The sequence below is a fragment of the Myodes glareolus genome, chromosome 8, assembly GCF_982192425.1.
Source record: "Myodes glareolus chromosome 8, mMyoGla1.1, whole genome shotgun sequence".
Taxonomy (NCBI): Eukaryota; Metazoa; Chordata; class Mammalia; order Rodentia; family Cricetidae; genus Myodes; species Myodes glareolus.
This window is the reverse complement of record NC_142033.1, coordinates 20,777,613-20,787,033: the sequence shown is the minus strand read 5'-3', so window position 1 is coordinate 20,787,033 and position 9,421 is coordinate 20,777,613.

The following is a 9,421-nucleotide window of genomic DNA, read 5'->3' as shown; positions in this document are numbered from 1 at the left end:
CTGAGAAGCTTCTGTAAAGCAAAGGACACCGTCAGTAAGACAAAAAGGCTACCTTCTGACTGGGAAAAGATCTTCACCAACCCCTCATCAGATAAAGGCCTGATCTCCAAAATATACAAAGAACTCAAGAAACTAGACAATAAAACTCTAATTAACCCAATTAAAAAATGGGGTGCTGATCTGAACAGAGAATTCTCAACAGAAGAACTCCGAATGGCCAAAAGACACTTAAGGTCATGCTCAACATCCTTAGCGATCAGAGAAATGCAAATCAAAACAACTATGAGATACCATTTTACACCGGTCAGATTAGCTAAAGTCAAAAACACCAATGATAGCCTATGCTGGAGAGGATGTGGAGAGAGGGGAACTCTCATCCATTGTTGGTGGGAATGCAAACTTGTGCAGCCACTGTGGAAATCAGTGTGGCGGTTTCTCAGGAAACTGGGAGTCAACCTCCCTCAAGACCCAGCAATTCCACTCTTGGGAATATACCCAAGAGATGCCCTATCATACCACAAAAGCATTTGTTCAACTATGTTCATAGCAGCACTATTTGTATAGCCAGAAGGTGTGGAACATATATACACTAGAGTTTTACTTAGCAGTAAAAAACAATGACATCTTGAATTTTGCATGCAAATGGATGGACATAGAAAACGCTTTACTGAGTGAGGTAAGCCAGACCGAAAAAGAGGAATATGGTATGTATTCACTCATAAGTGGATTCTAGCCATAATTAAAGGTCTTTGAGCCTATTATTCATGATTCTAGAGAAGCTAAATAAGAAGGTGAACCTGAAGAAAATCATGTACTTATCCTCCTGGAGATTGGAAATAGACAAGAGTCCCAGGTAACCTCGGGTGCATGGGGGGGTGGGTGGGAGGGTTGTTGGAAGGGGAGAGGGTTAGAGAGAAGGGAGTAGGGGAGGAGTGGGGAAAACTCCGGGGACTGAGATGGGGGGAGGGAGGAAGGATGGATATGGGATTAGGGAAGAATATATCTCAACTAAGGGAGTAATTTTAGGGTGTACAAGAGACTTGATTATAAATGGGATCCCAGGTCCAAGGAGAGATCCCCAGATTGTTCTCTGAACAGAGGAAGGGTGCCTGAACCAGCCTTGGCCTATAACCATACTGATGAAGATTCTGCTTATCACCATAGATCCTTCATCCGACGATGGATGGCGATACAGACGGAGACCCACATTGGAGCACCAGACTGAGCCCCCCATGGTCCAAATGAGGAGCAGAAGGAGGAAGAACATGGGAAAAAAAAAAACTCAGGACCGCGAGGGGTGCGATCACCCACTGATACAAGGGGACTGATCTAATGAGAGTTCACCAAGGCCAGTTGGACTGGGACTGAACGAGCATGTGATCCAACCAGATTTTCTGAATGTGGCCGGATTCTCTGAATGTGGCTGGCCAGGAGCCTTTCTGAAAAGCCATTGACAATGACACTGGGACTTGTTTCCTCTGCATATACTGGATTTATGGGATCCAGTCTGTTTGGATACTCACCTTCCTGGACCTGGAGGGAGGGAAGAGGAACTTGAACTTCCCACAGGGCTGGAAGCCCTGACTGCTTTTAGGGATGGAGAGGGAGGAGAGGGGGGAGGGGGGGAGTGGGACGGTGTTGGGAGGAGGGGCGGAAATGGAAACTTTCATAATTTAATAAACTTTGAAAAAAAAGAACAACAGAAAATATTTTAATAAGGGATCTTAGATATAAGTAAAAATCTGTAATCAAGTGATCAAAGCATCAGAGTATTTTTAACATTAAAAATTAAATTGAATTATTTACATTGTTTTAAAGACTCACAGCAGGAATCATCCAAGATCAAAGTAGTGTAACTGAGAGAGCTGCACCTTTTAAAGGTGATGCTTGGGTTTACAGGAGAATTAGTTGAGTGATGAATGAATGACAGATGTGGCACATGGTGATGCTGAAACAATGAGAAGGGGTTTTCAATTGAATTCACAGAATACATTGTGGATGCAAGAAATTGAATGTTTATGAATATCATGTATTTGTTTTAACTTATCATCTTAAAGAGCTCATATGTTAGTGTCATCCATCTCTTTCTTACTTCTTTTTTTCCATTACCCTCTTCCCAAAAGGGTAATCATTTGATTTGGGAATCATTCCATTCCCAAAATGGAATCAAAGTCACTTGAGGAATCAGTAGAGAAACACTGTCGTATTGACTTGCTTATTAGTACAAGCATACTCACGCATACACATGTATCCAGGGGGTTGGAAGAGGTTTTGTCAAATGTAATATGTTGTTAGCCTCAGGAATCACATACTGTTATCAAAATATTCAGTGCAGGAATAGAAAACTTCACTTTCATTTGTTGGTTTGGTGAGGTCAGGCTGCCCTTGTCTCTTCCTAAACAATAAAGATTCTAGTCATGGTCCTTGATTGTTTCCCAGAACTTGAAGATACGATGGCTGAAGACAATATGCACTTCAGACTTAGTACCTGGAGCAATTTATAAGCAATTGATTTTGAAACTTTCAATCTGAGGATTTTCATAGTATTGGATGAGGCTACATAAGACATCTAGGGAGAAACGTAACCAATAGTCTTATTATCTGTCAGACCTATGGCTTATAACAATGACTGCCATGGAAAGAAATCCATAATAGCAAAATGGTGGCACTTTTATCTTAGGTTTAATCAGGGTAATCTAAGTCTAATTGGATTTGAGGCCAACTCATGAATAAGAAATTCATGTGTGGTACTGTAAAGTGAGTCAGCTGCCCATGACTGGAGGAATCACACATCCCAGAAGTAGAGTCTCTTACTGCTGTTTGACAAAACAGGTATAATTTCCAACTATATGATTATCATTTGTCCTTATAATCACAGGTCTCACAACTCATCAAAAATCTTTTAATGTGGCCAGTGGAGGATGTTGCAGAGATCCACAGCTGGTCAAAAAAGAGGAGAATAAATGATCTTTGGATGCCTAAGACCAATAAGCACACTTCGAGCAACACAACTTCTAAATCAGAGACTATGGAAATATTTTGGAAAAGATATCCAAAGAGCATAAGAGTCAGAGGACCAGGATTCCTGATGAAAGCTGGTGATATATGATAGCCTATAGGGAAAACTGTGGGCAATCAATGGCTGTCAAGATGGGAGTGCCAGCTTTCTCCACTATGACCTCCCTGATCTATTATTCAATACTCCATTGTCAGCCATAAACATGAGTATATAACAAGCATCAAAAACAGGACTCAGTGGGATGGTGATATGGAGAGAGCAAAGCAGAAGGTGAAGGAAACAGAAAATGATAAAGAACACATGTTCTAAGTCTTACACAAGTCTTTTTATGGCATTCAGAACAACCAGGACAACCAAAGTTTTGTGCCAGGACAACCATGGCAATCAGAGTGCTATATTGTAGATGGGAGTTGGTGTCACACACCTTTAATTCCAGCAGTCAGGAGGCAGAGGCAGGCAGATCTCTGTGAGTTTGGGGCCAGCCTGGTCTACAAGAGCTACTTTCAGGATTGGCTCCGAAGTTCCAGAGAATCCTGTTCGTTAAAAAACAACAGTATCATGTATTGTTGTATGATAAACAGTGTGAACTTTTTGTGGTGGGCAATATGCCATTGATCATTAATGTTTCTTAGTGGGTTTTGAAAAAATCCTGCTTTAGAAAACACAACAGGTATAAAATAGAATCTGTAAAAGTCAAGGTAAGAGCACAATGCTCCTTATAATAGGCAGTTATTTTACAATGCACACTTTGTTTCTGGAATACAAAAATACAAGACCAGCTCACATTTCATTCTCTTTCAAGCAAAGAATATTTAAAAATTGGTTTTATTTTTGACTGTTCCAAAACGAATCAGATTGCTTCCTATCACCCTTTAGCTTGTTACTGATGCTTTAGTTTCCCAGAGTCTTACTCAGAAAGTCCTTCTGGGGGACCCACTGAAAATCCTGGTATTGGGACCTAAAGTATCTGGTTTCCTATCCTTAAATCTCCAAAATACCTGTTAGAGGTTAGACAATAATTTATATCAGATTTCAAAATTTACAATATAGTATAAATTAGACAGTGCATAGCTAAATGCCGTTTGAATCTCCGGTGTGGAAACCAGGTGAAGAGACACTTTGTAAAAGTTCCACAGCCAGACCACACAAATGGTGCTCATTTTAGAAATCCCAAACCACCATTCTAAATGGGAGCTTCACCTACATGGTCAATATTGGTTCCCCACAATAAATTTAATCTTTTCTTCAGGATCTCAGGGAAAACAGGCATGCGTTATTATAGAAAAACAACATGGGAAAGAAAACTAAAATCTAGTTTCTACATACTCCAGATTAAGGATCAGATGTGGTAAGTTATCTTCATATAACCTGGGATGAGAGTCAGCTAGACCTTTTCTGTCATTAATCCTATTTCTACTGCATTATCTCTTAGCTCCCACTTCTTCCTAAATGAAACACACTCTACTCTTCTGGGTTATTAACAAAGTGCCGTAGACCATGTTTGATTGTGTCTGGTTCACCATAAGGCAGGGACCATTTCAACTTCTCATTTACATTGTCTTGTTTTAGGTTTGACAGATCCTAGAATGGCTGATACTTCCTTCGTTTTTTTCTCAATGAACATGTTACAAAAGGACTAAGATGGTGAACTATTTTCTCGTTTTCTTTGAAAAGTCTCCTGAGTGGTAACTAAGCAATCCTAGCTCAACAGTCTTATAAATAGGGAAGAGAATTCTGGGAAATCTCAATCTACTGCAGGTCTGGAAGCCTGTTAAAGCTATACTGCATGTAGTGAGGAGCTGCGGGCAGGCCTGCTTTTCATCTCGCCCAGCTCCCCGCACGGCTAGCTTAGCCCCGGAAATAACAACACACAAATTGTATTCATTTAAGCACTGCCTGGCCCATTATCTCTAGAGAGTTGGTTGCTGACCAACTCTCATATCTTGATATTAACCCATTTCTAATAATCTGTGTAGCAGATTATTAGAGGTGGTGGCTTACCGGAAAAGACTCAGCATGTCTGACCTCGTGGCTGGCTCCATGGCGTCTGCCTCATTCCCTCTTCCCAGCATTCTGTTCTGTTTACTCTGCCTATCTAATTTTCTGTCCTATCAAAGGGCCAAGGCAGTCTCTTTATTAACCAATGAAAATAACACATAACAGAAGGCCCATCTACATCAACTGCAGACATTTTTCAATATCTGCTAACAAAGTTTTTAAATAAACTTTCATTTTCCCCTGAATGTCTACATTCAAACAAGGCTCAAGAAAAAGGTTTAAGTGACCACTGAGAATTTAATGATTCTTGGGTAGTTTTGTTCCCTGTATCAGCAGACTAGAGAAGTTTAGAATGCACTCACTCACCATGCTTTCCTGTGATCATGATGTTTATGTCACTGTTATTGTCATCAAAAACACATTCTGTAGAATCTGTCATCTTTATCTTTGTTTCTAACCTGACTAAGGGCAATCATAATACTTGATTTACATAAACAGACCTTCCAGTGTCATCCCTTTCCAGACTTTAGTAAACTAAGAAGAAAATTGCCTTCTATGGGGACCTCATTTTACCTTTTGTGGAATTTGTGCAAGGGCTGATGCAATTGTGTTGGCCCTTTCTTGTGTTGTGTTATTGATCATTGACCCCAGAGAAAACACCACAACACCATGTTCCCCAGAGTTCCGTGCAAACTCTTCCATTTCCTGTGACTACAGAAATTGTTTTATTATTGAAGATCAATAGCAGATAAAACGCTGTTAAAATCTCTACTAATCTCGTAGAAAAATGAAGCATTATTGGAGAGATAACATCACTGGTCAAGCACACAGAAAATATTCATGCTGTCATAATCACCTAGTACACATGGGTATCAGCAAGGTGTATATTAATATCTTTGAAGAACAAATATTCCAAGTATTATCTTCTGAAAAATTTTAAATTGCTTTATATTCTACCTCAGGCTCCTGATGTGGCACAGCAATCCTGTAAGCTTTCAGTTTGGAATCCTATATACTATATTACATTCATGAAGAAAACTTCCTGGACACAACATGGTGACCCTATGCTATACAACCTCTATAAAATGACAGTTATCACATATCCAGAACTGGTTATGCCTTGCTAAGACTAGTAGTGTTAGAAAGTTGAATAGCAGCTTGCAATAGAAGTACACAAACCATTCAGCCTAGGACAGAAATATTCACCAATATCAATACTTACTACAGCTGAAGATGCTGTACAGACACTTCTAAAATAATCCCTTAGAATGATGGTCATATAGTTACCTAAACACAGTAAAGACAATATTGAAAAGTCTCTATTATTTAAAAATAAGATCCACTAATTAGTTATTTGTGTCTTCAATAGGTTAGTGCATGACAAAAAAAGGAAGTTATAGAAGGAATAGCTTTGGTTGGAGCATATTTTGAGCTTTTGGTATACATCATTTCATTAAATCCATAACAGTGTTCATGGAGGTAAGAGCCTTAACGGCTATTCCTTTTATATTGTTAAACTAAAAGGTGAATATTCTTTAAAAATGCCTGTACAGGTGAACACTTCATCTTCTAAATTGACTTTTTGTAGCCTGTTTGGTTATGATAATGAGAACAGTAGCCAATACAGGAAATTAATGATGATAAGTGTATCAGCGAATCAATCCTACACCAGTTATGTTTTAAGGGGTTATTTATTTTGGAGGGTAAAACTTACATACACCATAAACCATCAGGAAGGGAGCCTAGTGGCAGGAGCAGGAGCCGGGAGCAGGAGCCGGGAGCAGGAACCGGAACCAAGCGCCGGAACCAAGAGAGGCTGATCCGGATCTGCATCCCTTTTTAAAAGAGAAATATACCACGCCCCAGTGGGCTGGTATTTCAGCAGCTATTGGCTGACGGAGCGGAAGTCGCTCCCCGCTGCACTGTGGGCTCGTGCTTCAGCGACTATTGATTGAAGCAGCGGAAGTTACTCCCACAACATAAGTGAGCTCATTGCCTTGAAAGTGTCGCTTTAAATTACATAAGTCTTTGTCTAATGATTTTTTCAAAGAAATGTGGAAAAATCTGGACATATGAAAAGGCAAGTCTCTAGAATTCTGTAAGCAAATTCTGTGGGAAAGTTAAATATGAGTCCAAAAGACCAGAAATTCAAAAAACAAAGTGTGAACAGTGTAGGCTGGGTTCATGTAATTTTGGTAAATGATAATGATTTCATTAGGGTCTGTGTTAGTGGCCTTTATTCTTGTGAAGTTTGATTGTGTTTTACCTATGTTCTGAAAACTTGAGTATCACTAAAATAAAAAGCAATGGAATATGTTGTTTGGTAGAAGAAATTTAGAGAATGTTTTACATCTGACCTACTTTTCAATGCAAATATGGAATCTGAACTCTGAAGTTTTATTTGTTTGAATGGCAACTATGTCGGTGAACACAAAGAATGTGGCAGTTGCAAAGAATGGAGACCCTCCTGCCGTATTTATTTTGTAGGGGTAATTGTATATCTATTGTCTTTAGAGGATGTTTGTTGCCTAGACAATCAACATTGTTTTTCAGAGGCTACAACTTGTGACAATCAAAACAGTCTTCATTCTAATGTTTCTACAGTAGTCAGAGATTCAAGACCAGTGTACGTCAAGATTTGACACTAAAAGAGAAATAAGAATAAAATTTTATATAAAGCTTCTGTGATGTTTTTGATGTATGCATAACATAAACAATGAGAAGTCATTCACTGTTGGTGCCATGCTTGCCTCACCAGTGTATCTCTTCAACCATTAGGGCAGTAATGTAAGAAAATACAGACAATGAACTAGATATCAAGATTAAAAGGAGAAAAGAAGGAAAAAAGGAAGAAAGGAGAGGGAAGGATGGAGGGAGGGAAGGAAACATGTCAATTTTAAAATTCTTAAAGGTCTGTTTCTCTTTTATAGCCATATATTGTCTTATTGTTTCAGAGATTTTGTATCTGCTTATTGTGATTTATCCACAAAGCAAGTCAAATGTATAATTTTATAAATAGAAAGTCATGTTGGCTAGTTTTGTTTACTAAATTTATTTGATTAAAAAATATCTAGAGCAATAGGATATAATTCTTGGTTTATGTATGTACAGTAGTCCTGTTGACTGTAAGATGTAGGACTCTCAGTTACTTCTCTAGCATGTCTGACTCATGGCATCTTGTTCCACCATGATGATGATGACCTGAAACACTAAACTATAAATGAGTGTTTTTCTTTATAAGAGTTGCCATGGTCACGGTGTCTTCTTACAACCATAGAAATAGCAATAGGCTAAGACCGATTCTAACCCATTTTTAGGAGTTATTAGTTTATCACATTGAGGATTTGTCTTGGAAAATCCACTCAACAGCATATTCTCACTTGAGTGTCTGTTCCATATCACCATCTTGGGACTCTACCTAGGAGGGTTCCTGTGAAGTAACTGGCTAACTGTATCAGCAACTTAGTTTTCAGTCTTAAAATAAGACAATGGGCTCTGCCACCTCCAGATTGCCATAGGAAGTAAAACTTTGTAACCCAATTGGCTCAAACTGTAGAGAGCCTTCAGGAAAAAATGGGTATGACTTTTTATTTCACTGTTGCCCACTTATCAATTTTAACTTTCTTCTTATTTATCTGCAGACTGATGAAGAAATACTATAGCCTCAACAACAATAAAATTGTCAGAAATCCTGGCATAAGGTTCTTTGCTTAGAGAGGTCCAAAGAAGCTGAAAAGTTGTCCCATCCACCTTCTACTTTAGCTGTGTAGCTGTCACAACTGCTAGCCTGATTGTTTTTACTTATGTTGAAATTCTTACATTTCTCTGAAGCACTCAGCTAGCCTTACTCATTTGGACCCCAAAAGAGGTCGAATAGAAAAACTACCTAATAAGATGAGAAATAAAATGTTAGTGTTCATAAATGTACATCCCCATACTGATGAGAATGTATCTACCTTCAAAAAACTGCTACAGACCTTGGATTCTGACCGGAAGCACTCTGGGCACAAAAGTGTCACTTCATCTTGTGCAAAAAGCCATCACCCTATCTTACTAGCTGACAATATACAAGGCCCTTCTGATGTTATCAGTACAAAGCCACAACCAATACTTATTCAGGCAGATAATAAATGTTTAAGATGTAGGGGCTGAGAAATGCAGGCCCATTTCCCACATTGTCTGGCAGTCAGAGAATTTGAGAGACGAACTGGCACAATCTGTACCTCCAGACACAGGATGTGGTCACCTGGACTCTTTTAAAGTTTAGTAAACTCAGTGCCATACTGAGACAGAGTGCTAAAACGGTTCTGCTCCTTCCATTTTAACTATGATGTCATCTGGGAAGAGATTTTTCTGCCTACTTGACCAAGTGGACTTAAGTAAAACCTGACTTTAGTCACCAGC